At 43.9% G+C, this 23,831-nt stretch overlaps 1 protein-coding gene across 47 annotated transcripts in view; it reads right to left on the bottom strand.

The window, feature by feature from the left end:
• LOC130297737 (general transcription factor II-I repeat domain-containing protein 2-like) overlaps positions 1-23,831 on the bottom strand; it is a 1,987,867-nt gene that overhangs the window by 1,493,739 nt on the left and 470,297 nt on the right. For 45 of the 47 annotated variants that reach the window (XM_056550554.1, XM_056550557.1, XM_056550548.1 and 42 more), the window contains one exon: positions 19,190-19,260. The gene's annotated coding sequence lies outside the window, so the exon portion shown is untranslated. The remainder of the gene's footprint in view (positions 1-19,189; positions 19,261-23,831) is intronic. The other 2 variants (XM_056550551.1, XM_056550563.1) reach the window with 1 other exon arrangement.

Here is a 23,831-nt window from a genome sequence, read left to right as displayed (position 1 = left end):
TTCACTGCACAATGTTTCATTTGTATAAACCACTGGAGCAGCAGTTCCAGGATGAATACCGCGGTGGCAGATTTGAGTATGTTGCCCACCTGGAAGCTCATATTACAGATCCGGAGAAGCAAAATGCAACACTGAGGGCTATTAACAATCCCGAAAAGAGCATACTGCTTGCAGAGCAGTTTATTGGGTAGACATGGAGCTTGGAGAAATTAGTCAGGAAGAACAAGTAAGGAGCCGGGTTAACGTAGTAAAAGAGACTGTAAAGGGTGCAAGGAAAGGGACGGACACTTCTGCTTCTGAGCTCCCAGGCAAAATTGCCAAGTTGGGTGACGATGTGAGGGTCTCACTATCAGAAATGGCAACCCTAGTGGATACTGGGCTCCCTAACAGCTGGGGGAACAGTCCAACTAGTAGTGTGGGGGATGGTAATGCAGGTTGGCCAAGACAGTGGTTGTAGGGGATTCTATAATCAGGAAGATGGATAAAATAACTTTTTGCCAAGACCGCCTTAACGGAATGGGTTGCTGTCTGCCAGGGTTCAGCATGTGGTGGAATGGGCAGACAAATTACTTGGGGGGGCTGGGGATGACCCAGCTGTCGTGGGGGGGGGGGGGCTGGGGATGACCCAGCTGTCGTTGGGGGGGGGCTGGGGATGACCCAGCTGTTGTGGTCCACATCACATAGAAACCAACAGCAGAATAAATGGTAAGTGGAGGTCCCTAAAGAATAATTATAAAGAACTAGGTGCCAAGCTTAAGGGAAGGACCTCCAAGGTTGCATTCTCTGGAATACTACCTGTGCCATGTGCATCGCAGGAAAGACAGCGGGAGCTTAGGGCGTTAAAGGCATGGCTTAAAGGGGTACTCCGGTGGTGCCAGAAAGTTAAACAGATTTGTAAATAACTTCTATTAAAAAATCCTAATTCTTCCAGTAATTATTAGCTGCTGAATACTACAGAGGAAATTATTTTCTTTTTGGAACACAGAGCTCTCTGCTGACATCACGAGCACAGTGCTCTCTGCTGACATCTCTGTCCATTTTAGGAACTGTCCAGAGCAGCACATGTTTGCTATGGGGTTATTCTCCTACTCTGGACAGTTCTTAAAATGGACAGAGATGTCAGCAGAGAGCACTGTGCTCGTGATGTCAGCAGAGAGTTCTGTGTTCCATGAAGAAAATAATTTCCTCTGTAGTATTCAGCAGCTAATAAGTACTGGAAGGATTAAGATTTTTTTAATAGAAGTAATTTACAAATCTGTTTAACTTTCTGGCACAAATCTGTTTAACTCTCTGTTTAACCTTCTTGCATCGGTGAAAAACCAATTTTCCACCGGAGTACTCCTTTAAGTCTTGGTGTATTTGGGTTTTTAGAGCACTGGGCTGACATTTCATTGGGGTACAAACTGTATTCTGCAGATAAATTGCACCTGAATATAAGGGGGTCCATTGTGCTTGGGGAGAGAATCCTAGAAGGGGGGCGGGAGGCAGAGTATTTAAACTAGGTAAGTGGAGGGAGGACAATGTAGCAAATCAAACAGACATAGAGGCTGATGGATTAGAGAGTGGTCAAGACATAATGGTGGGTGGAAAGGAGTCCATTGGGTGGAAGTTAAGAGGTTAAGGCCTGTCCTCATGTGGTGAGGTACAGGGCCCACAGCAGAGGTCTGGACTGGACTTCCACTCCCTTTTGGATGCTCCACTGAACTCCTCACAACTGACTAGCTTCTCCCCATCTAGACAGACCTGGGGGAGCAGGACAGGAGGCCCTGATTGACCAAAGCATACATGTGGTTTTCTGTGCATCCTCCTGCACAGACAATATTAACCTTTGATGAGACAATAAGGCATATAAGTCCATTTAAGAATATATATCCCAGTGCAATAAATTATGAAACACAGTACATATAAAATTGAGTAATGGGCCCAGAGCAGACACAATAAAGTGGCATCCACCTGACAAGGCAGGTAGTCAGGTGTGTCCCGCACTGGGACACCACCCCACCCCTGTACTGTCCTCTTACAGACCCCTCTGTTCCCCACACCCCCAATTTCTCCCCCAGACTCCTCCATCCCCTCCTCCTCCATACCACACTGTCATCTCCTCCACCAGATAACCCAAAGTGATGCTATTGAGCCTACATGGCAATTTAAACTGGGCTGTGCATTGCTTTGTGCAATAGAAATATTAATCCTCATTACTTGTGCCACAAAATATGTTGTTGCTCAGGGGCATGTATATTTTTGCCCAGTGCAGTAACACACTATTAACAGTACACATGGTCATTTATAAAAAAAAAAAAAAAAAAAAAAGAAACTGTGCCTTAACACTGCAGTTTGGAACAGAGAAACATGCAAACTACAATGAAATGTCATCCTTGGTTTGACTTCAACCCAGAACCCCAGCAAGACAACAATGCTACCACATAGCTACTGTGTTGCTGCGGAAGTTAACCACAAACCTGTAATCAAATCTTTGGGTAAAACATTTCAATTTAAACCTTCATTTTCTGGGTTTGAATCTAATCTGGTGTCTACAAAAGAAAGGTACATTGTTTTGCATTTAACATTGTTATGGGAAATAAAAGTTTAGCCAAAATCACAAAATAGGGGACATTTATCAATGTTGGTATAAGGTTGCAAAGATTTTACCCCTGTTTGCTTGGTGTATTGTTTGCACAGTTACTCAAAATTTACTAAAAAGGCGCAAGGGACTTGATAAATTTTGCTCAGTAATAGAAATCAGTGAGCTGCATAAATTGGTTTGAGCTTTGTGCTCTGCCATCTGAGATTGTGTATGTGTCCTATTAGATGGTGTAGGTTTGCGCAAAAAAGAAAAAAAAAAGGCTTTGCGCAAAAAAAAAAAAAAAAAAACACTTCTAAATTTAATTTCCCAAATACCGCTCCACTGCAAGAGTGGTGTATGGTGCACCAAAGAGTAGACAACTTTGAAAGATGTGCTACCGAAAATTGTGCAAAAAAAATGCAATTTTCTCAAATGCATTGACTCATCAGTGCCTACAAAAGTAGGTGCATTTTCCTATCTTTTAATGATAGGTAGGTAGCTATGTAGGTCGGTAGCCAGGTAGCTATGTAGTAAACTATGTAGGTGGTGGTTAGCCAAGTAGCTAGGTAAGTAGCTATGGTAGGTAAGAAGTTAGCTAGTTAGGTAGCTAGCTATGTAAGTATGTAAATAGGTAGGTAGCCAAGTAGCTAGGTGGATAAGTAGGTAGGTAGCTATATAGGTAGGTATCAGGGAGCTAGGTAAGAAGTTATGTAGATAGGTAGGTACATAGGTAAGTAGGTAGCTAGGTATGTAGATAGGTAGGTAAATAAGTAGGTAGAAAGGTAAAATAGTAGGTAGGTAGCCAGGTAGGTAGCTATGTGGGTCAATAGGTAGCTATATAGGTAGGTAGGTAGCCTCATGTTCCATTGAGCAATCTTCACCACAGTTCAGCTTGGGCATGTGTTTCTTTCTCCACAGTGCAGGCTCCTATGAGTGACGTAGGGGCAGAGGTTATGATTTCCCACACATGTGTGCGCATACAGCTGAAACAACACCTGCTCACTTGGGGATCTGGGGCAAGTGTCTTGATTCACCATTAACAAGTGAATGCACGCTTGTGCTGGGCAGGCCCTGTGCCATACCTATGCTTTGGCAGCCTAAACCGGGTTCGCCAAAGCGTTGGTGCACCAATGTTCAAACGATCCACATAACTATGAATTAAGAAGTTTTTTCTGATGCCACATTTGCTGATATGGGCACCAACAGCCTCGACTGAATACAAAATGAAATGAATTTCCAAACACTGACTGCTATACTTTGAGCCTGAGTACAAGCATGCTTGAGAAAGATGGTGAGAGGCCATTGAAACGTTGCATCTTGAACTAAGGGTGAATAAAGTACATATTTTCTTTTCACCTTACTTGAGTACTGCGGACAACTCCTACAAAGAACCGGTAGACTCAAATATATGCGCAAAATGAAGACAATCTTTATTAAGGTCACACAACAAATTTACATAATAATAAAATCACGTAAAAAATACACAGAACATGAAAAACAAGTGCCTGCAGGGAATATTTGGGCAGACTGAGTAGAAAAAATATTATTTTTTTTCTTTTGGACTGTATAGGTCAGAAGCTAAAGTGCCACATGCAAAATATATATCCATACTAGGGGGGACAAAGAAAACAAAGGGAATGCAAAAAGGTATAAGGTGTCTAAGTGCATCAGTGCAAAGCATGACAGGGTAACCGTACAGTACATATGAAGTTATTGCACTTACAAGATATTGCACAACAGGTAAAGGTCTCCTAAGACACAAAAGATACCATCCAAGTATATGGGTACATCCTATCGTGATTGTAATAGAACACCCAAGCACACACTGCGCCACCCCACCACTACAAAAGGGGGAAGTCCCGTCAGTCTCCAAACACTACCTGCAGGTACACAGGAGCACGCCACCCTAACGAGCGTTTCACATTTTTGCATGCCCACAGGGCCACGGTGCTGCGGACCCATTCTTTAACACCAAGTCAATCACACTTGTGGGAAATCACACTGTCCACTCTGGAAGCAACACTGATTGACAATCAATTTCACATGCTGTTGTGCAAATGGAACAACAACAGGTGGAAATTATAGGCAATTAGCAAGTTACATAGTTACATAGTTAGTATGGTTGAAAAAAGACATACGTCCATCAAGTCCAACCAGGGAATTGAAGTGAAGGGTGTAAGGGGATAAGGGAAAGGGATGTAGTTTTATAATTCTGCATAAGCATTAATGTTATTTTGTTCCAGGAATGTATCTAACCCTGTTTTAAAGCTGTTAATTGTTCCTGCTGTGACCAGTTCCTGAGGTAGACTGTTCCATAAATTCACAGTCCTCACGGTAAAGAAGGTGTGTCACCCCTTTAGACTAAACCTTTTCTTCTCCAGACGGAGGGAGTGCCCCCTCGTCCTTTGGGGGGGTTTAACCTGGAACAGTTTTTCTCTATATTTTTTGTATGGGCCATTTATATACTTATATACGTTTATCATATCCCCCCTTAAACGTCTCTTCTCAAGACTAAACAATTGTAACTCCTTTAATCGCTCCTCATAGCTAAGATGTTCCATGCCCCATATTAGTTTAGTCGCGCGTCTCTGCACCCTTTCCAACTCCGCAGTGTCCCTTTTATGAACAGGCGACCAAAACTGAACAGCATATTCCAGGTGAGGCCGTACCAATGCTTTATAAAGGGGGAGTATTATGTCCCTGTCCCTTGAGTCCATGCCTCTTTTTATACATGACAATATCCTGCCGGCTTTGGAAGCAGCAGCCTGACATTGCATGCTATTCTGTAGTCTGTGATCTACAAGTACACCCAGATCCTTCTCTACCAGTGACTCTGCCAGTTTAATCCCCCCTAAGACATACGATGCATGCATGTTCTTAGTACCCAGATGCATAACTTTACATTTATCCACATTGAACCTCATTTGCCAAGTGGATGCCCAGACACTTAGTCTATCCAAGTCATCTAGTTACCCCAGTTACCCCCAATAAAGGAGTGGTTCTGCAGGTGGTGACCAAAGCCCTGCAAAATGACCTCCAGCAGGCCACAAATGTGCATGTGTCCACTCAAATGGTCAGAAACAGACTCCATGAGGATGGTATGAGGGCCTGAAGTCCAAAGGTGGGGTAGGTGTTTACAGCCCAACACCATGCAGGACGTTTGGCATTTGCCAGAGAACACCAAGATTGGCAAATTTGTCACTGTGCTCTTCACAGATGAAAGCAGGTTTACACTGAGCACATGTGACATGACAGTCTGGAAACGCATTGAAGAACGTTCTGATGCCTGCAACATCCTCCAGCACGACCGGTTTGGTGGTGGGTCAGTAATGGTGTGGAGAAGCATTTCTTTGGGGGGGGGGGGGGGCGCACAATCCTCCATGTGCTTGCCAGAGGTAGCCCTGGGTTTCTCCTAATGCAAGACAATGCTAGACCTCATGTGGCTGGAGTGTGTCAGCAGTTACTGCAAGAGGAAGTCATTGATGCTATGGACTGGCCCACCCGTTCCCCAGACCTGAATCAGATTGAGCACATCTGGGACATCATGTCTCGCTCCATCCACCAGCAGATTGTCCAGGAGTTGGCGGATGATTTAGTCCAAGTCTGGGAACCACCTCATCAGAAGCCCAGGCATTGTAGGGAGGTCATACTGACACGTGGAGGCCACACACACTACTAAGCCTCATTTTGACTTGTTTTGAGGACATTACATCAAAGTTGGATCAGCCTGTAGTGTGGTTTTCCACTTTGATTTTGAGTATGACTCCCTATCCAGACCTCCATGGGTTGATAGATTTGATTTCCATTGATAATTTTTGTGTGATTTTGTTGTCAGCACATTCAACTATATAAAGACAAAAGTATTTCTTACGATTAGTTCATTCATTCATATTTGGATGTGTTATCTTAGTGTTCCCTTTATTTTTTTGAGCAGTGTGTATATATATATATATATATATATATATATATATATATATATATATATATATATAGATATGGAATTTTGCAATTTTAGCAAGCATACCACCAGATTTAAAGAGATTTTAAAGAACTTAATATGCATACTCTGCAAACATACATATATATGCTAATTGCCAATGCTGTTCAGAACTGTAGTATATTACTTGGGGGCTCATCTACTTTATGCATCGGTGTAAGAAAACTGTCAAACTGTCAGATCTCTACCAGTCACAAGAATTAAACTTTAAAGGGGTACTCTGGTGAAAACTATTTTCTTTTAAATCAACTGGTGGCAGAAAGTTAAACATATTTGTAAATTATACAATGAAAAGAGGTAGCGTGCACTCACCGCGGGTAAACAGCTGCAGGCCTGAGGTCCGGGATCACCACGGCATAGACAGAGACGGTAAGGGGCGCTCAGAGGCTACGCCGGCTGTTTCGGACGTAGGAACGTCCTTCTTCCGGCCTCGAGGCCGGAAGAAGGACGTTCCTACGTCCGAAACAGCCGGCGTAGCCTCTGAGCGCCCCTTACCGTCTCTGTCTATGCCGTGGTGATCCCGGACCTCGGGCCTGCAGCTGTTTACCCGCGGTGAGTGCACGCTACCTCTTTTCATTGTATTGTTTGATACTTTATCTAGTGTGTGCACCCCGCAGGTGCTGCGTTGTTACTGATCGGGTCCGGAGGCTGCCAGTGTACACCAGCGGTATTGTATATCTGCATGCTTAGCTGCACGGTGTGCTCTCTCCCCTTCCAGTGGCTTAAGGATATTTGTAAATTACTTCTATTAAAAAATCTTAATCCTTTCTGTACTTATTAGCTTCTGAATACTACAGAGGAAATTCTTTTCTTTTTGGAATGCTCTCTGATGACATCACAAGCACAGTTCTCTTTGCTGACGTTATTATAATAATAATAACAACGCTTTATTTATTGTTGTCCTTAGTGGGATTTGAACCCAAGTCCCCAGCACTGTAAGGCAGCAGTGCTAACCACTGAGCCACCATGCTGCCCTTAGCATACATCTGCTATGCATGGTTGCTAGAGATGTCAGCAGAGAGCACTGTGCTAGTGATGTCATCAGTGTTCCAAAAAGAAAGGAATTTCCTCTGTAGCATTCAGCAGCTAATAAGTACTGGAAGGATAAATATTTTTTAATAGAAGTAATTTACAAATATGTTTAACTTTCTGCCACCAGTTGATTTAAAAGAAAAAAAGGTTTTCACCGGAGTACCCCTTTAAACAATCCTCAGATTATGTATGTCTTAAAGGCAGCAGTAGCATCAGTACATTACAGTAGCCCTCCTGGTTCTGTCTTAAACTCTTAAAAAAGCACCAACTCTTAGAAGTTTGCAGCTAAAGATTGAACGAAGCTGTGCAAAACTATCGCTTGCTATCTTGAACATAACTATAAGACTGTTTGTTTTACGAAAGTGCAGAAAACATTGTAGACTGACAAACAATGTAGACAATTTTGCGATATGGATGGTTGTTTTGTCATTCCATTTTAGGTTTAATATTACTTTAATATTAGGATGTACACCATTTTATACTATAAACCATTGTGAATAGTAATTATCTTATAATTCCCTGTAGTTATACCAAATGCTAGATATTCTAATCTTAACCCTTGGCACTATTGTGTAACAAAAAAAATAAAAATAAAATAAAGATAGCATCTAAGCAATTGGGTCCTCAAAGCAAAAATCCAAATATTACTTCACTTCACCCTCTACTGGTACCCACTGTAAAGTCAAAGCTAGGCTATTCTCCCTATCCTTGTGGGACAGAAAGTTCCTCCTGTCCTTCTTTACTACATCCTTAAGGGGGTAGTCCGGTGGAAAACACATTTTCTAATCAAATGGGGCCAGAAAGTTAAACAGATTTGTAAACTACTTCTATTTAAAAATCTTAATCCTTCCAGTACTTATCAGCTGCTGTATACTCCAGAAAAGGCTGTGTGGATCTTTCCAGTCTAACCACAGTGCTTTCTGCTGACACTCTGTCCATGTCAGGAACTGTACAGAGCAGGAGAGGTTCGCTATGGGGATATGCTTCTTCTCTGGACAGTTCTTGACACAGACAGAGGTGTCCGCAGAGAGCACTGTAGTCAGAAAGAAAAGAACTATAAAGCTTCCTCTGTAGTATACAGCAGCTGATAAGTACTGGAATGATTAAGTAATTTAAGTAATTTACAAATTTGTTTATTTTACTGGCACCAGTTAATTAGAATTTTTTTTCCCCACCGGAGTACCCCTTTAACGAATCAGCTCTGCTGAGCTGAAGCCTACCCTTTACAACTGTTACAGAAAATGCTTAAATTGTGCATGTACCTGTAATGTCTGTTTTTGTATTTTTCTGTTTAGGTGTGTATTTATACTGTCACGATGCCGGCTGGCAGGTAGTGGACCCTCTGTGCCAGAGAGGGATTGGCGTGGACCGTGCTAGTGGACCGGTTCTAAGCCACTACTGGTTTTCACCAGAGCCCGCCGCAAAGCGGGATGGTCTTGCTGCGGCGGTAGTGACCAGGTCGTATCCACTAGCAACGGCTCACCTCTCTGGCTGCTGAAGATAGGCGCGGTACAAGGGAGTAGGCAGAAGCAAGGTCGGACGTAGCAGAAGGTCGGGGCAGGCAGCAAGGATCGTAGTCAGGGGCAACGGCAGAAGGTCTGGAAACACAGGCAAGGAACACACAAGGAACGCTTTCACTGGCACTAAGGCAACAAGATCCGGCAAGGGAGTGCAAGGGAAGTGAGGTAATAAAGGGAAGTGCACAGGTGAAAACCCTAATTGGAACCACTGCGCCAATCAGCGGCGCAGTGGCCCTTTAAATCGCAGAGACCCGGCGCGCGCGCGCCCTAGGGAGCGGGGCCGCGCGCGCCGGGACAGAACAGACGGGGAGCGAGTCAGGTAGGGGAGCCGGGGTGCGCATCGCGAGCGGGCGCTACCCGCATCGCGAATCGCATCCCGGCTGGCAGCAGGATCGCAGCGCCCCGGGTCAGAGGACGTGACCGGAGCGCTGCAGCGGAGGGAGTGAAGCGAGCGCTCCGGGGAGGAGCGGGGACCCGGAGCGCTCGGCGTAACAGTACCCCCCCCCTTGGGTCTCCCCCTCTTCTTGGAGCCTGAGAACCTGAGGAGCAGACTTTTGTCAAGGATGTTGTCCTCAGGTTCCCAGGATCTCTCTTCAGGACCACAACCCTCCCAGTCTACTAAAAAAAAATTTTTCCCTCTGACCTTTTTGGCAGCCAAAATTTCCTTGACCGAGAAGACGTCCGAGGAGCCGGAAACAGGAGTGGGAGGAACAGATTTGGGAGAAAAACGGTTGAGGATGAGTGGTTTGAGAAGAGAGACGTGAAAGGCATTAGGGATACGAAGAGAAGGAGGAAGAAGAAGTTTATAAGAGACAGGATTAATTTGACACAAAATTTTGAAAGGACCAAGATAGCGTGGTCCCAACTTGTAGCTAGGGACACGGAAGCGGACATATTTAGCGGAGAGCCATACCTTGTCTCCAGGGGAAAAAACGGGGGGAGCTCTTCTTTTCTTATCCGCGAACCTCTTCATGCGTGAAGAAGCCTGTAAGAGAGAATTTTGGGTCTCTCTCCATATAATGGAAAGGTCACGAGAAATTTCATCCACAGCGGGCAGACCAGAGGGCAAGGGGGTAGGGAGGGGGGGAAGAGGGTGACGGCCGTACACCACGAAAAATGGGGATTTGGAGGAAGATTCAGAGACCCTGAAGTTATACGAAAATTCGGCCCATGGAAGGAGATCTGCCCAGTCATCCTGGCGGGAGGAAACAAAATGTCGCAAATAATCACCCAGGATCTGGTTAATTCTTTCTACTTGTCCATTGGACTGGGGATGATATGCAGAGGAAAAATTTAATTTAATCTTGAGTTGTTTACAGAGAGCCCTCCAGAATTTAGACACGAATTGGACCCCTCTATCCGAGACAATCTGCGTAGGCAACCCGTGAAGACGAAAAATGTGTACAAAAAATTTTTAGCCAACTGAGGCGCAGAAGGAAGACCAGGAAGAGGGATGAAATGTGCCATTTTGGAGAATCGATCAACGACCACCCAAATAACGGTGTTGCCACGGGAAGGGGGTAAATCAGTAATAAAATCCATACCAATCAGAGACCAAGGCTGTTCGGGGACAGGCAGAGGATGAAGAAAACCAGCGGGCTTCTGGCGAGGAGTCTTATCCCGGGCACAGATAGTGCAGGCTCGCACAAAGTCCCCAACATCCGTCTCCAGAGTCGGCCACCAATAGAAGCGGGAGATGAGTTGCACAGATTTCTTGATGCCCGCATGACCTGCGAGATGGGAGGAGTGACCCCATTTGAGGATTCCGAGGCGTTGGCGTGGAGAAACAAAGGTCTTTCCTGGAGGAGTCTGCCTGATGGAGGCAGGAGAAGTGGAGATCAGGCAGTCAGGTGGAATGATGTGTTGCGGAGGGAGATCAACTTCTGAGGCATCCGAGGAACGAGAGAGAGCATCGGCCCTAATGTTCTTATCGGCAGGACGAAAGTGAATCTCAAAATTAAATCGGGCAAAGAACAGAGACCACCGGGCCTGGCGAGGATTCAGCCGTTGGGCCGACTGGAGGTAGGAGAGGTTCTTGTGGTCGGTGTAGATAATAACAGGAAATCTTGATCCCTCCAGCAGATGCCTCCATTCCTCAAGTGCTAATTTAATGGCTAGAAGCTCTCGATCCCCGATGGAGTAGTTCCTCTCCGCTGGAGAGAAGGTCCTAGAGAAAAAACCACAAGTGACAGCATGCCCGGAAGGATTTTTTTGTAGAAGAACAGCTCCAGCTCCTACTGAGGAGGCATCAACCTCCAATAGGAAGGGTTTGGAAGGGTCAGGTCTGGAGAGCACGGGAGCCGAAGAAAAGGCAGACTTGAGTCGTTTAAAGGAGTCTTCTGCTTGAGGAGGCCAGGACTTGGGATCAGCATTTTTCTTGGTTAAAGCCACGATAGGAGCCACAATGGTAGAAAAATGTGGAATAAATTGCCTGTAATAATTGGCGAACCCCAAAAAGCGTTGGATAGCACGGAGTCCGGAGGGGCGTGGCCAATTTAAGACGGCAGAGAGTTTGTCTGGATCCATCTGTAGTCCCTGGCCAGAGACCAAATATCCTAGAAAAGGAAGAGATTGGCATTCAAACAGACATTTCTCAATTTTGGCATAGAGTTGGTTGTCACGAAGTCTCTGAAGAACCATACGGACATGCTGGCGGTGTTCTTCTAGATTGGCAGAAAAAATTAGGATATCGTCCAGATATACCACAACACAGGAGTATAACAGATCACGAAAAATTTCATTGACAAAGTCTTGGAAGACGGCAGGGGCATTGCACAGTCCAAAGGGCATGACCAGATACTCAAAGTGTCCATCTCTGGTGTTAAATGCCGTTTTCCACTCGTCCCCCTCTCTGATGCGGATGAGGTTATAGGCGCCTCTTAAGTCCAATTTAGTGAAGATGTGGGCACCTTGGAGGCGATCAAAGAGTTCAGAGATGAGGGGTAAGGGGTAGCGGTTCTTAACCGTGATTTTATTAAGACCGCGGTAGTCAATGCAAGGACGTAGGGAGCCATCTTTTTTGGACACAAAGAAAAATCCGGCTCCGGCAGGAGAGGAGGATTTACGGATAAAGCCCTTTTTTAGATTCTCCTGGACGTATTCGGACATGGCAAGAGTCTCTGGGGCAGAGAGAGGATAAATTCTGCCCCGGGGTGGAGTAGTACCCGGGAGGAGGTCGATAGGGCAATCATAAGGCCTGTGAGGAGGTAGAGTCTCAGCTTGTTTTTTGCAGAAAACATCCGCGAAGTCCATATAGGCCTTAGGGAGACCGGTTACTGGAGGAACCACAGAGTTACGGCAAGGGTTACTGGGAACCGGTTTTAGACAGTTCTTGGAACAAGAGGACCCCCAACTCTTGATCTCCCCAGTGGACCAATCCAGGGTTGGGGAATGAAGTTGAAGCCAGGGAAGTCCAAGGAGAATCTCCGAGGTGCAATTGGGGAGGACCAAAAGTTCAATCCTCTCATGATGAGATCCGATGCTCATAAGAAGGGGCTCCGTGCGGAAACGTATGGTACAGTCCAATCTTTCATTATTTACACAATTGATGTAGAGGGGTCTGGCGAGACTGGTCACTGGGATGTTGAACCTGTTGACGAGAGAGGCCAAAATAAAATTTCCTGCAGATCCAGAGTCCAAGAAGGCCACTGTAGAGAAGGAGAAGGCAGAGGCAGACATCCGCACAGGCACAGTAAGACGTGGAGAAGCAGAGTAGACATCAAGGACTGTCTCACCTTTGTGCGGAGTCAGCGTACGTCTTTCCAGGCGGGGAGGACGGATAGGACAATCCCTCAGGAAGTGTTCGGTACTAGCACAGTACAGGCAGAGGTTCTCCATACGGCGTCGTGTCCTCTCTTGAGGTGTCAGGCGAGACCGGTCGACCTGCATAGCCTCCACGGCGGGAGGCACAGGAACAGATTGCAGGGGACCAGAGGAGAGAGGAGCCGAGGAGACGAAACGCCTCGTGCGAACAGAGTCCATATCTTGGCGGAGTTCCTGACGCCTTTCAGAAAAACGCATGTCAATGCGAGTGGCTAGGTGAATAAGTTCATGTAGATTAGCAGGAATTTCTCGTGCGGCCAGAACATCTTTAATGTTGCTGGATAGGCCTTTTTTGAAGGTCGCGCAGAGGGCCTCATTATTCCAGGACAATTCTGAAGCAAGTGTACGGAATTGTACGGCATACTCGCCAACGGAAGAATTACCCTGGACCAGGTTCAACAGGGCAGTCTCAGCAGAAGAGGCTCGGGCAGGTTCCTCAAAGACACTTCGGATTTCCGAGAAGAAGGAGTGTACAGAGGCAGTGACGGGGTCATTGCGGTCCCAGAGCGGTGTGGCCCATGACAGGGCTTTTCCGGACAGAAGACTGACTACGAAAGCCACCTTAGACCTTTCAGTGGGAAACAGGTCCGACATCATCTCCAGATGCAGGGAACATTGGGAAAGAAAGCCACGGCAAAACTTAGAGTCCCCATCAAATTTATCCGGCAAGGATAAGCGTATCCCAGGAGCGGCCACTCGCTGCGGAGGAGGTGCAGGAGCTGGCGGAGGAGATGACTGCTGAAGCTGTGGTAGCAACTGTTGTAGCATAACGGTCAGTTGAGACAGCTGTTGGCCTTGTTGCGCTATCTGTTGTGACTGCTGGGCGACCACCGTGGTGAGGTCAGCGACAACTGGCAGAGGAACTTCAGCGGGATCCATGGCCGGATCTACTGTCACGATGCCGGCTGGCAGGTAGTGGACCCTCTGTGCCAGAGAGGGATTGGCGTGGACCGTGCTAGTGGACCGGTTCTAAGCCACTACTGGTTTTCACCAGAGCCCGCCGCAAAGCGGGATGGTCTTGCTGCGGCGGTAGTGACCAGGTCGTATCCACTAGCAACGGCTCACCTCTCTGGCTGCTGAAGATAGGCGCGGTACAAGGGAGTAGGCAGAAGCAAGGTCGGACGTAGCAGAAGGTCGGGGCAGGCAGCAAGGATCGTAGTCAGGGGCAACGGCAGAAGGTCTGGAAACACAGGCAAGGAACACACAAGGAACGCTTTCACTGGCACTAAGGCAACAAGATCCGGCAAGGGAGTGCAAGGGAAGTGAGGTAATAAAGGGAAGTGCACAGGTGAAAACCCTAATTGGAACCACTGCGCCAATCAGCGGCGCAGTGGCCCTTTAAATCGCAGAGACCCGGCGCGCGCGCGCCCTAGGGAGCGGGGCCGCGCGCGCCGGGACAGAACAGACGGGGAGCGAGTCAGGTAGGGGAGCCGGGGTGCGCATCGCGAGCGGGCGCTACCCGCATCGCGAATCGCATCCCGGCTGGCAGCAGGATCGCAGCGCCCCGGGTCAGAGGACGTGACCGGAGCGCTGCAGCGGAGGGAGTGAAGCGAGCGCTCCGGGGAGGAGCGGGGACCCGGAGCGCTCGGCGTAACATATACACTAGGATGTTCTGCGCAGTTTGCTATTCTCCATGGATAGGGAATAGTTAATGCTCTGAAACAATGAGAACTCGAGTGGGGCTATTTAAACCAGAGTTCTCCTGCATTCTGTGCTGGTGATTTGTGCAATTTTGACTGTGTCTGCTAAATCATGCACCTTGTATTTATATTGCTATATTTCAGAGTTTTTAACCATGGTTAATAGTCTTGTTCATTTTATCATGTCTGCCGTTTATCTGGATTCGGTTTATGAACTGTTTGTTAGTACACTGCATAATGCCCTGTTTGCCTGTATATATTCTGTCTCGCATATCTGGTTGTATGGTAGTTTTCCCGTTCTGTTTAAGGCTTGTGACCGAATATGTATATTATTATTTTACGCCCACTACACTTTAGCGCAGGGAGGGACTGGCTCCAAGTTGTCGATCCACCATTTAGGGTGGATGGCAAGTAGGCAGGGTTTTTAGAGTTTTTCTAGGATCAGTTTAGGGCTCACCCTCCCTGTCCCCCCCCCCCCCCCCCCATCATGACAATACCCTTTAAAAAATAGTTTTGTATATGATAAGATGTATGTGGGCAAAGTGGAAAAGAGGATGCTAATAACAGGATTAGTTATAATACTTTAGTTGTGAATCTGGTTCTTCATGTAAAATTCCTTTAAGGCAAGCAACAAATAATATTTCACCATTTTGGTATGGCATAATTTTTGTGATACCCCCTCTCCCCCTGCATTTACAGTATACTTCTTTACACCATTTTTTCTACCTATTAGACCTTTATGATAGCCATATTCCAATAAGGAAAATCTTATGGACTTCAAGGCAATGGGACAGCAGAAACATGAAGTATATATAGGTATTATATAGCTAAGGTATTAATTTTATGATTTATTTTCTTTCCTGTCTGCATAACAGTATTTTACTGGTCCAGTGGGAGACTCCATATAGAAGCCTGCAGTTTTGTAATTTACATTTTTTTCCTCGCTGTGGGTTCTCCTTGAAATTCAATGTAGTTTCAGTTAAAATGGTAAATGAAAACACACAGCAGCGAGCATGTGGAGGAGTAGAGAGGAAGACATGTGCCATCTGCAAAGATTTAATGTTAATCTGTCTATTACACATGTTATGAGACTAGGTAAGATATACAATGGTGCACGGCTATCCAACATACACATGTAGTGGGTATTTATGTATTATTGTAGAACCTTTTCCATTATGTATTTTAGGTCTGTAGTTTCAATGGAAAAAGTCGAGAAAAGCTAAATTGACACGTTGCAACCCTGAAGCACAGATAATGTGATAAAGAAGTAGTTTTTACAGTACTGTACACTAACAATTCTTGATAGCTTGAATAAAAAAGCTATCAAGCTCCAAAGGAAGAGCAAGATGAGGCCTTCTCCTAGCAATGTAATCCTTGCCGGGTAAATAAACGGGTAAATAAACCATTTTACCTTTGAAGTCCTGTGCGCTGCCTCTATCCTGGGTTGTTCCTTGGAGGGATCCGTTTAATTACTTTGCCTGTGTGTCCAGGAGCAGCTGCCGTTCTTCGCCCGTTGCAGGGTCACTTCACGCCTTCACCATAGTTGTACTTGGTCGCAGTACAACTATACTTGGTGAGCAAGTTTTTCTTGTTTGTTCATATTATTTTTGCATTACGGTATCACACTAGGAGCGCTCTCCTTGTCTGTACATTTCTCCTAGCAATGGTTTTTGCAATCGTGCCATCCTTGTGGCCCTTTGACTGCTTACCCTTTCCCCTATTAGCTGTTAGGAAGGACCTAGAGGGAGTCTTGTGCAGGTTCACACTTTCTATTGAGAAGGTGGATAACACAACCGAATTTAGGCTCCCTTACTTGGGTTACACAACAGCTGCTTCCATAGATAGTACATCTTTGATTTAGAACCACATTTCCTATACATACTATATACCCACAGGGGCATAATGGGGCTCAATAATGAGAGAACATAAGAGGATTGAATGCCCTTCTTACAACAGACAGACATCAACAGATTGTACTGCCAGATAAATAAAGAATTTATCCTTATCCCCAACTGACAACAATTGCCAGAAGCCCCAACATAGCACATTTATCTTTACAAAAAAAACATAATTGCCCCTATACTGGATAAGTGGTGGACTCCCTTGTATACTTAAGGTTCTTAATAGAAATGGTGAGTCCATACATGAAGCTAGAGGCCACCTGGGTATGATTTGAGCATAGTAAATACAGTATTAACCCCTTAAGGATGCAGCCTATTTTGACCTTAAAGGGGTACTCTCCTGGAAAAAATTTTTTAAATCAACTGGTGCCAGAAAGTTAAACAGATTTGTAAATTACTTCTATTTAAAAATATTAATCTTTCCAGTACTTATCAGCTGCTATATGCTCCACAGGAAGTTCTTTTCTTTTTTAATTTCCTTTCTGTCCGACCACAGTGCTCTCTGCTGACACCTCTATCTATTTTAGAAACAGAGTAGGAGCAAATCCCCATAGCAATCCTCTTCTGCTCTGGACAGTTCCTGACATGGACAGAGGTGTCAGCAGAGAGCACTGTGGTCAGACAGAAAGGAAATTCAAAAAGAAAAAACTTCCTCTGGAACATACAGCAGCTGATAAGTACTGGAAGGGTTAAGATTTTTAAATAGATGTAATTTACATACCTGTTTAACTTTCTGGCACCATTTGATTGAAAAAATATATATAATGTTTTCCAGTGGAGTACCCCTTTAAGGACACAGCCATTTTTTGCAAATCTGACCTGTGTCACTTTATGCATTAAGGGTCTATTCACACGTACAGTATTCAGCGCAGATTTGATGCGTAGGATTTCAAGCTGTGTTCAGTCAATCAGTTTACATTGAAATCTGCAGCAGAAAATCCTGTGCATCAAATCTGCGCAGAATACTGTACGTGTGAATAGACCCTAATAACTCTGGGATGCTTTTACTTATCATTCTGATTCCAAGATAGTTTTTTGTGACATATTCTACTTTATGTTAGTGGTAAATTTTTGTCGATACTTGCATAATTTCTTTTGTGCATACAATGCCCAGCATGCCTTTTGACTGTCCGTGCATGCTGGGAGTTGTAGTTAAGCAAGAGTTAGTGGAAAAAACAGTGCCTCTAGCTCTTCCATAACTTCCATAACTCCCAGCATGCACAGACAGCCAAAGGGCATGCTGGGAGTTTTAGTTGTGTTCCTCCAGCTGTTACATAACTACAACTCCCAGCATGCCCTTTGGCTGTGCATGCTTGGGAGTTGCATTTCTGCAACAACAGAAGGCACACAGGCCTAACTTCCTGCTGCTGCCCAGATCATTCCACTGCAGTTGAGTCCCTGATGCCGCTGGTGAATCCCACCGTCGGTCCCGTCTTCTGTGCATACGCTCTCGTCCTCCGGACTAGGGGCAGAGCAGGTGCACCTCCCAGTAGGGACCACGATTCCTGGCCAACCAATCACAGAGATCATTAGGTGGCACCAGTTCCACCTTAGTCCTGCTGCATAGGGGTGATTGGTTCTGTCTCGGACCTTAGTGCCTTCGTTTCCGGGCCACCGGGTCACCAGGGAACCGATTGGCCCGGAAATGCTGTGACAAGGGGGGTGTCTCAGGGCCCCCCTGGGCAATATGCCGGGATGGCTGCTGTTAGATAACAGTGGTCATGGAATGCAGCGCCGTATATTAACGGTGCTGAGCGCTAAGTGACGGCATTTACGGCACTCATCCTTAGGGGGTTAAATCATCTAAAACTATAATAAACTTTTAAACATGTAAGATCATCGCCCAAGTATTGCACATTTCACGGTTGCCTCAAGAGTTGCTCTGAGACTTGAGAATGATTGCGCAAGGCCACCGAAACATCGCTGTTAATTGTATGTGCTAAATAAAAGTCACTGTTCACACTTCAAGTGGATGTACTGCTTTCTTACTGTACCTGCATGGTATGCTTGTGACCTTTTGTGAGCTTTATGTAGCCTGCATGTCTCATTGCATGCAAGTTGGTTGTGCTGCTCTCCTGGGTTTTTTCTATTTATTTATCTCTTTATTTGTCTGTCAGCCTGCCAGTCTATCTATCTATCTATTTTTCTATCTATATCTTTTGTTTATCTATTTATCAATTAATCCTAATTTTAAGGCATCATTTATCTATACTATATAAATCTACCTTCTATAGATATTTCTAGCATCTAACCATAGCACTTAATATCTTTCAATCTCATATCTATTTATCTATATGTTTATCTATCTCTCTGACAGCTGTCTTTTCAGGTAATCTATTAATTTCCAGTTGTGTGTAGCTATTACACATACTTGATTTTTATATTGCAACCTGTGTCTTTCTGATGTACATATATGCTTGTTAAGCATAAAATTAATACTGTAGACATGGCTCTGAAAAGGTTAATACTTCTTAAGACTTCAACAAGCGGCTGCCTTCAAATAAAGAGCTTTCAGCAGCATATAATGCTTTTCCAAAGTGATGGATTTCAGGCCTACCAGTCGGTGTGGCTTGTCACTGTTGGCTGTTTATTGTGTGTGTCTGGTCTCCACAGTAACGCACTCACGCTGTTTCACTGATTTTATAACTTTCCTGTAAATGTTAGGTAGGGCCCTGGATTTATTTTAAACTGTCAACACCTACAATAGAACCCACCTCTTCACGTGGTCGGTCTGGCCAGACGCCTCTGACAGTTTTTTTTGCCTTTTATTTCTCTCTTGCTGCTGCTGAAGAGAAAGAGAAGGAAAAATTGGTTTGGAAAGAAAAAATCACAAAACAACAACAATACAATGCACATGACTTTCCAGAAGTCTGAGCTCATGGTTTGCAGGGAAAGGAATATTTGAGTTATAGTATGAAAGATGATACATGGAGCATGAAGCCTATTTCATTTACAGTTTAGTTATTTTTAAGACACAAATGAGAATAATCATTAGATGTTAGCGGAATTTTCATAGATTTGTATGGACATAAATAATATGATAGACACTTCTATCAATACCTTTGGGGTAGTAGTCAGTTTTCCAACAAATGGTTAACACATTAAGGTCTAAAGTACTGTAGCAAAGAACAAAGCCTGGGCTTTAAATGAGTAAATTTAGGAAACACATGATGTATGGTATGGTATATTATTAGGCTATGTTAGAATATCAAGATGGCTAGGACCTTCCAGAAAAGCTGTCTGCACTTGCTGTTTTTCAACAAGACCCACTGACTGTTATATGTAAATAAGGACCTCCTGAGACAGATGATTAGCGTTGAGCGCGTATATTCGAAATGCGAATTCTTACCACATATATCGGCACTTTGCAATTTCTCGAATATTTAGAATATAGTGATATATATTCGTAATGATGAATATTAGCTTTTTTTATGCGAATATGCAACTATGTAAATTTTTGAGGATATACAAATATTCTCGAATATCGGCACTTCCAGTCAGAGGGCACTGATCCCTCCCTTCTTTTAGGTGAAAGATATAATCGCGCATGCGCACTATGCAAATTTCATGAGAATTTCCGCATGAAAAAAAAAATAGAGAACGAACATAGCGAATATGCGAATTTCGCGTACATAGGACGAATATCCATCTATATATTTGCAAAATATTGCAAATTCGAATTTGGCCCCTGCCGCTCATTACTACAGGTGCTAATGGTAAGGGAAGGATCATTTGTTCCCAGAGAGATTAACCATTGCAGAGATTGCAGGATTAGCTCCCCTCCCCACATGTGGAATACATGAATGCTCAGTTGACCCAAGTGTTCATGTGTATGGGGCAAATGGGAGAGATAACAATTCGGCCAATGGCTGTTAAAGGTAGATTATCAGCCTTAGGGCTTACCCAATCACACTTCTGACCACCAGCATGACTCGAGTAAACAACTAGAGGATTGGAGATGGATGGAGTATTTCTGTGCTAAGAAAAAACTTTTATAGCTCTGCAACTTCTTTACTCTGAGGATTATTGGGGAGTCCTGGCTGCTGGATTCTTACTGATCAACAAATCATAGCACATTCTAGTGACATTTTATCAGTTGTAATTGTAGGAAAAGCTCTTTGATACATGATTCACCATGACTGGTACTTCTGAAATGGTTAATGGTTGTCTTAAAGATATGTCTGCAAAACAAAGCTTCCATCACAACATAATCTGCACATATGTGTCATTACTGATTTCTACATACTTAACTAGAATAAACCATATGAAAAGAGGTTGTATAGATACCACGCTTTAATTATCTTGTGATTAATTCCAAACAATAAATCACTAAAAATGTAAAGCTAATCACAGAGACCAAACTGGGATCCCCAGCATGTATGGTAGTCATCAGTGCCATCATCTGCTCATGGTGAGGGGGAGAGGTCTAAACAATCTTCTATCTTGTCATTATAGATGTTTTCATCTTTCAAAAAGATAAAAAAGACAAAAAACTAAACTACAGCTCATAAGTACTGTGTTAAAATCTATCTTGTGCCATCTCTGCATATCCATCTGTCTTTCTATTTATTTATCTATATATCTAGAAAGTCCAGAAGGATTTTACCCTAGTCTCTATAACATTTCTACTGCCCACTGCTGCCTTTCTTGGAGACTAAATTAAATGAATGTTTTTCTTCACTCTGTTTAGAGTGCTGCTGAATTAATTTATGTATCTACCTATCTATCTATCAATTGTGAGATATACTCTGGGGTTAGCTTTGGGCTAATCCTTCGCAGCAGCCAAAAGGACACATTTTCTACATCATCCATTTTGCAACAACAATTTCTTCATGCAAGTCTGGCTCTTTGCCAGCTTTATTAGACAGGTTGCAGGATACACAAAAACAATACAGGAAACAAATAAAATCCTAGGCCATCTAGCCACTGATAACACAATACAGTCCCTGTCTGCCAACTGGTGTGCTGATCCCTGCCATTTAAAAAATATATGTTCCTGCAACCTTACTGTTCAAAACGTACAGTTTTTTTTGTACTCCTCAGCTGGCTCGTCCAACTGTCCCTTGCACTGGGGAAAGAGTAGTTCACTACATGTTGCCACACATGTTACTGTCTACACTGTATGGGTCACTCACAGCCCCCGTTGTGTGCCTCCTGCAAGGACCCGATGCCTCTCCCTCACAGCCACCCTGCAGATTCAGATTCTTGTTAGACTGTAGATGTGGGAGTACTGGACATCTCAGTTTTAGAATCTTCTAAAAAAAATTATTAGAACATCCTCACAATTCCATAATGGTTGTCCAGGTAATAGGCTTCATACTGTAACCCTTCAAAACTAATATGGACATCTAGAGTAATTTTTGCATACATAACAATAGATTCAATAACTAGATCCAAGCAAATCCTTTTGTTTAAAATGTTATTCCATTGGAATGTTCAACCATCCAAATGTTATATGAACAGTAACTAAAAAAACATGACTGGGCGCAAACTGTAGTATGCAGAATTGAGTCTAGCATGTGTGGATGTGAAAAGGATGTAGCAGCGTTTGTTTGTATAGTTTTTAAATATGCAACTCTACCACATTATCCTGTATAATGCTGTAGCAATATGGTCTTAAAGAGTTAACTGACAAGTTCACCCCTGTTACCTCTGTAACATTATTCTTCATAAATTCTGAGACTTGTGATACAGTGTATATTCTGTCCAGACATGGATGATTTCAAAATCATCTCTTTCTCCTCAGCCTGGCTATTAGTTGCCAGATTGTGAAGGAGATTTGCACAAATTCCACTGGTTTCTCTATTCCTCACGTTCATCTTGAGGAATAAGTGGATATGTCAGGAAGATTGGGACGGAAAACAGCATTTCTTAGACAATTATACCAGTTCAGCTCCTTTCACCATATGTTTTATCATCTTGTACAAATACACATCCAGACAGGATGAACTCTTTAACCATACCCTTGCCTGAAATGATAATGAAATTGCAATTGTGATGTATTTTCAGAATAACTAGTGCAGACCCTTAATATTGTTGGGGTGCTGTACTGAATGGGGACCAGACAATTCCAGTAAAACTGTTTACACCCGTAGGCTTGAGTCCAATGCAGTTGGGTGAATGGGTAAATGGATGGGTGGATAGACAAAGAGATACTGGAGAGATGCAGAGAGAGATTTGAGCACTTGACAAGATGACCAGACAGTTCAGACAAAGGGGATACCTCAAGAGATGTCAAAAACAAGACGGATATGCAAATCTTGAAAGAGATTGGTAAAACAGACAGGTTACCACTAGTGATGACATATAACAACAATTTGAACAAAATTGCTCAAGTGGTGTGAAAACATTGGCACCATTTAAGAGACGGGTTCCATTATATTTCAGATTTCCTCCTTTGATGTCTAACAGGAGGGCTCCTAATCTGAAGGATCGAATTGTTAAAGCAGACATTTCATTAAAACCCAAGACTACACAAAAGTATCTGACAGTGAAGGCAAAGGGTTGTTTTCCGTGCTGTACTTGTGTAACATGTAAATATATTCAGAAAGGTACTGAATTCATTCACCCTGTTACTAAACAGTATCTGACAGTATGTGACTTGTAGTTCAGACTACATTGTATATGTCCTGAGCTGCCCTTGCGAATTACTGTACGTAGGTGAGGCAACTTATGATCTATGTACATGACTAAACCAACACAGGTACAGTGTTCGCAAGGGCAGATAGGACCTACTGGTTTCCAAAAATTTTTTAGAGCTCAATCACAAAGAGAAAGACCTTAAGGTGATGATTATAGATCAGGTACCCCCATTACCACGGGGTGGAGATGGATATTTGTGTCTCAAAAAATTTTAAGTAAAGTGGATCTACAGCCTTGATTCGCTCAAACCTAAGGGTTTGAACATGGAATTTAAAACGTTTCCGAAAATGTTCAAATAAGGACCTCCCAAATTGTTAGTAGTTCTGGTGTACAAGTGGTATCTATGTATGGACTGACAGGTTGAGTGAATTAGATATGTCATGATTCTAATATTTATTTTCTTGCTATTTATTTATAGGTACTTGTCATCTGCCTGGGGATTACCTCGACACTGACCCATCTTTCTTTCTATGGAAGGGAATTTTAATCAGGAAGAAGTTGGATAGATTCTTATCATCATTGTTTATTGTGCGCTACTGTCGGCATATGGGGAGCATAATAGGGACCAGGTCATCAGCAGCGGATCCTCCCCCGAACTGGGGAGCAGTAGGATGGGAGCCCTATAGTCCAATGGACGTCGGCTCTGTTTGTGGAGTGGTCGCTCGATTTGGACTGCAGATGGCATGCCAGTGACCCGCCCGGGCATCTAAGTAT

This window comes from Hyla sarda, chromosome 13, assembly GCF_029499605.1.
Source record: "Hyla sarda isolate aHylSar1 chromosome 13, aHylSar1.hap1, whole genome shotgun sequence".
Lineage (NCBI taxonomy): Eukaryota > Metazoa > Chordata > Amphibia > Anura > Hylidae > Hyla > Hyla sarda.
Note: the sequence above shows the minus strand (reverse complement) of the source record. Positions and strands in the feature narration are given on the sequence as shown.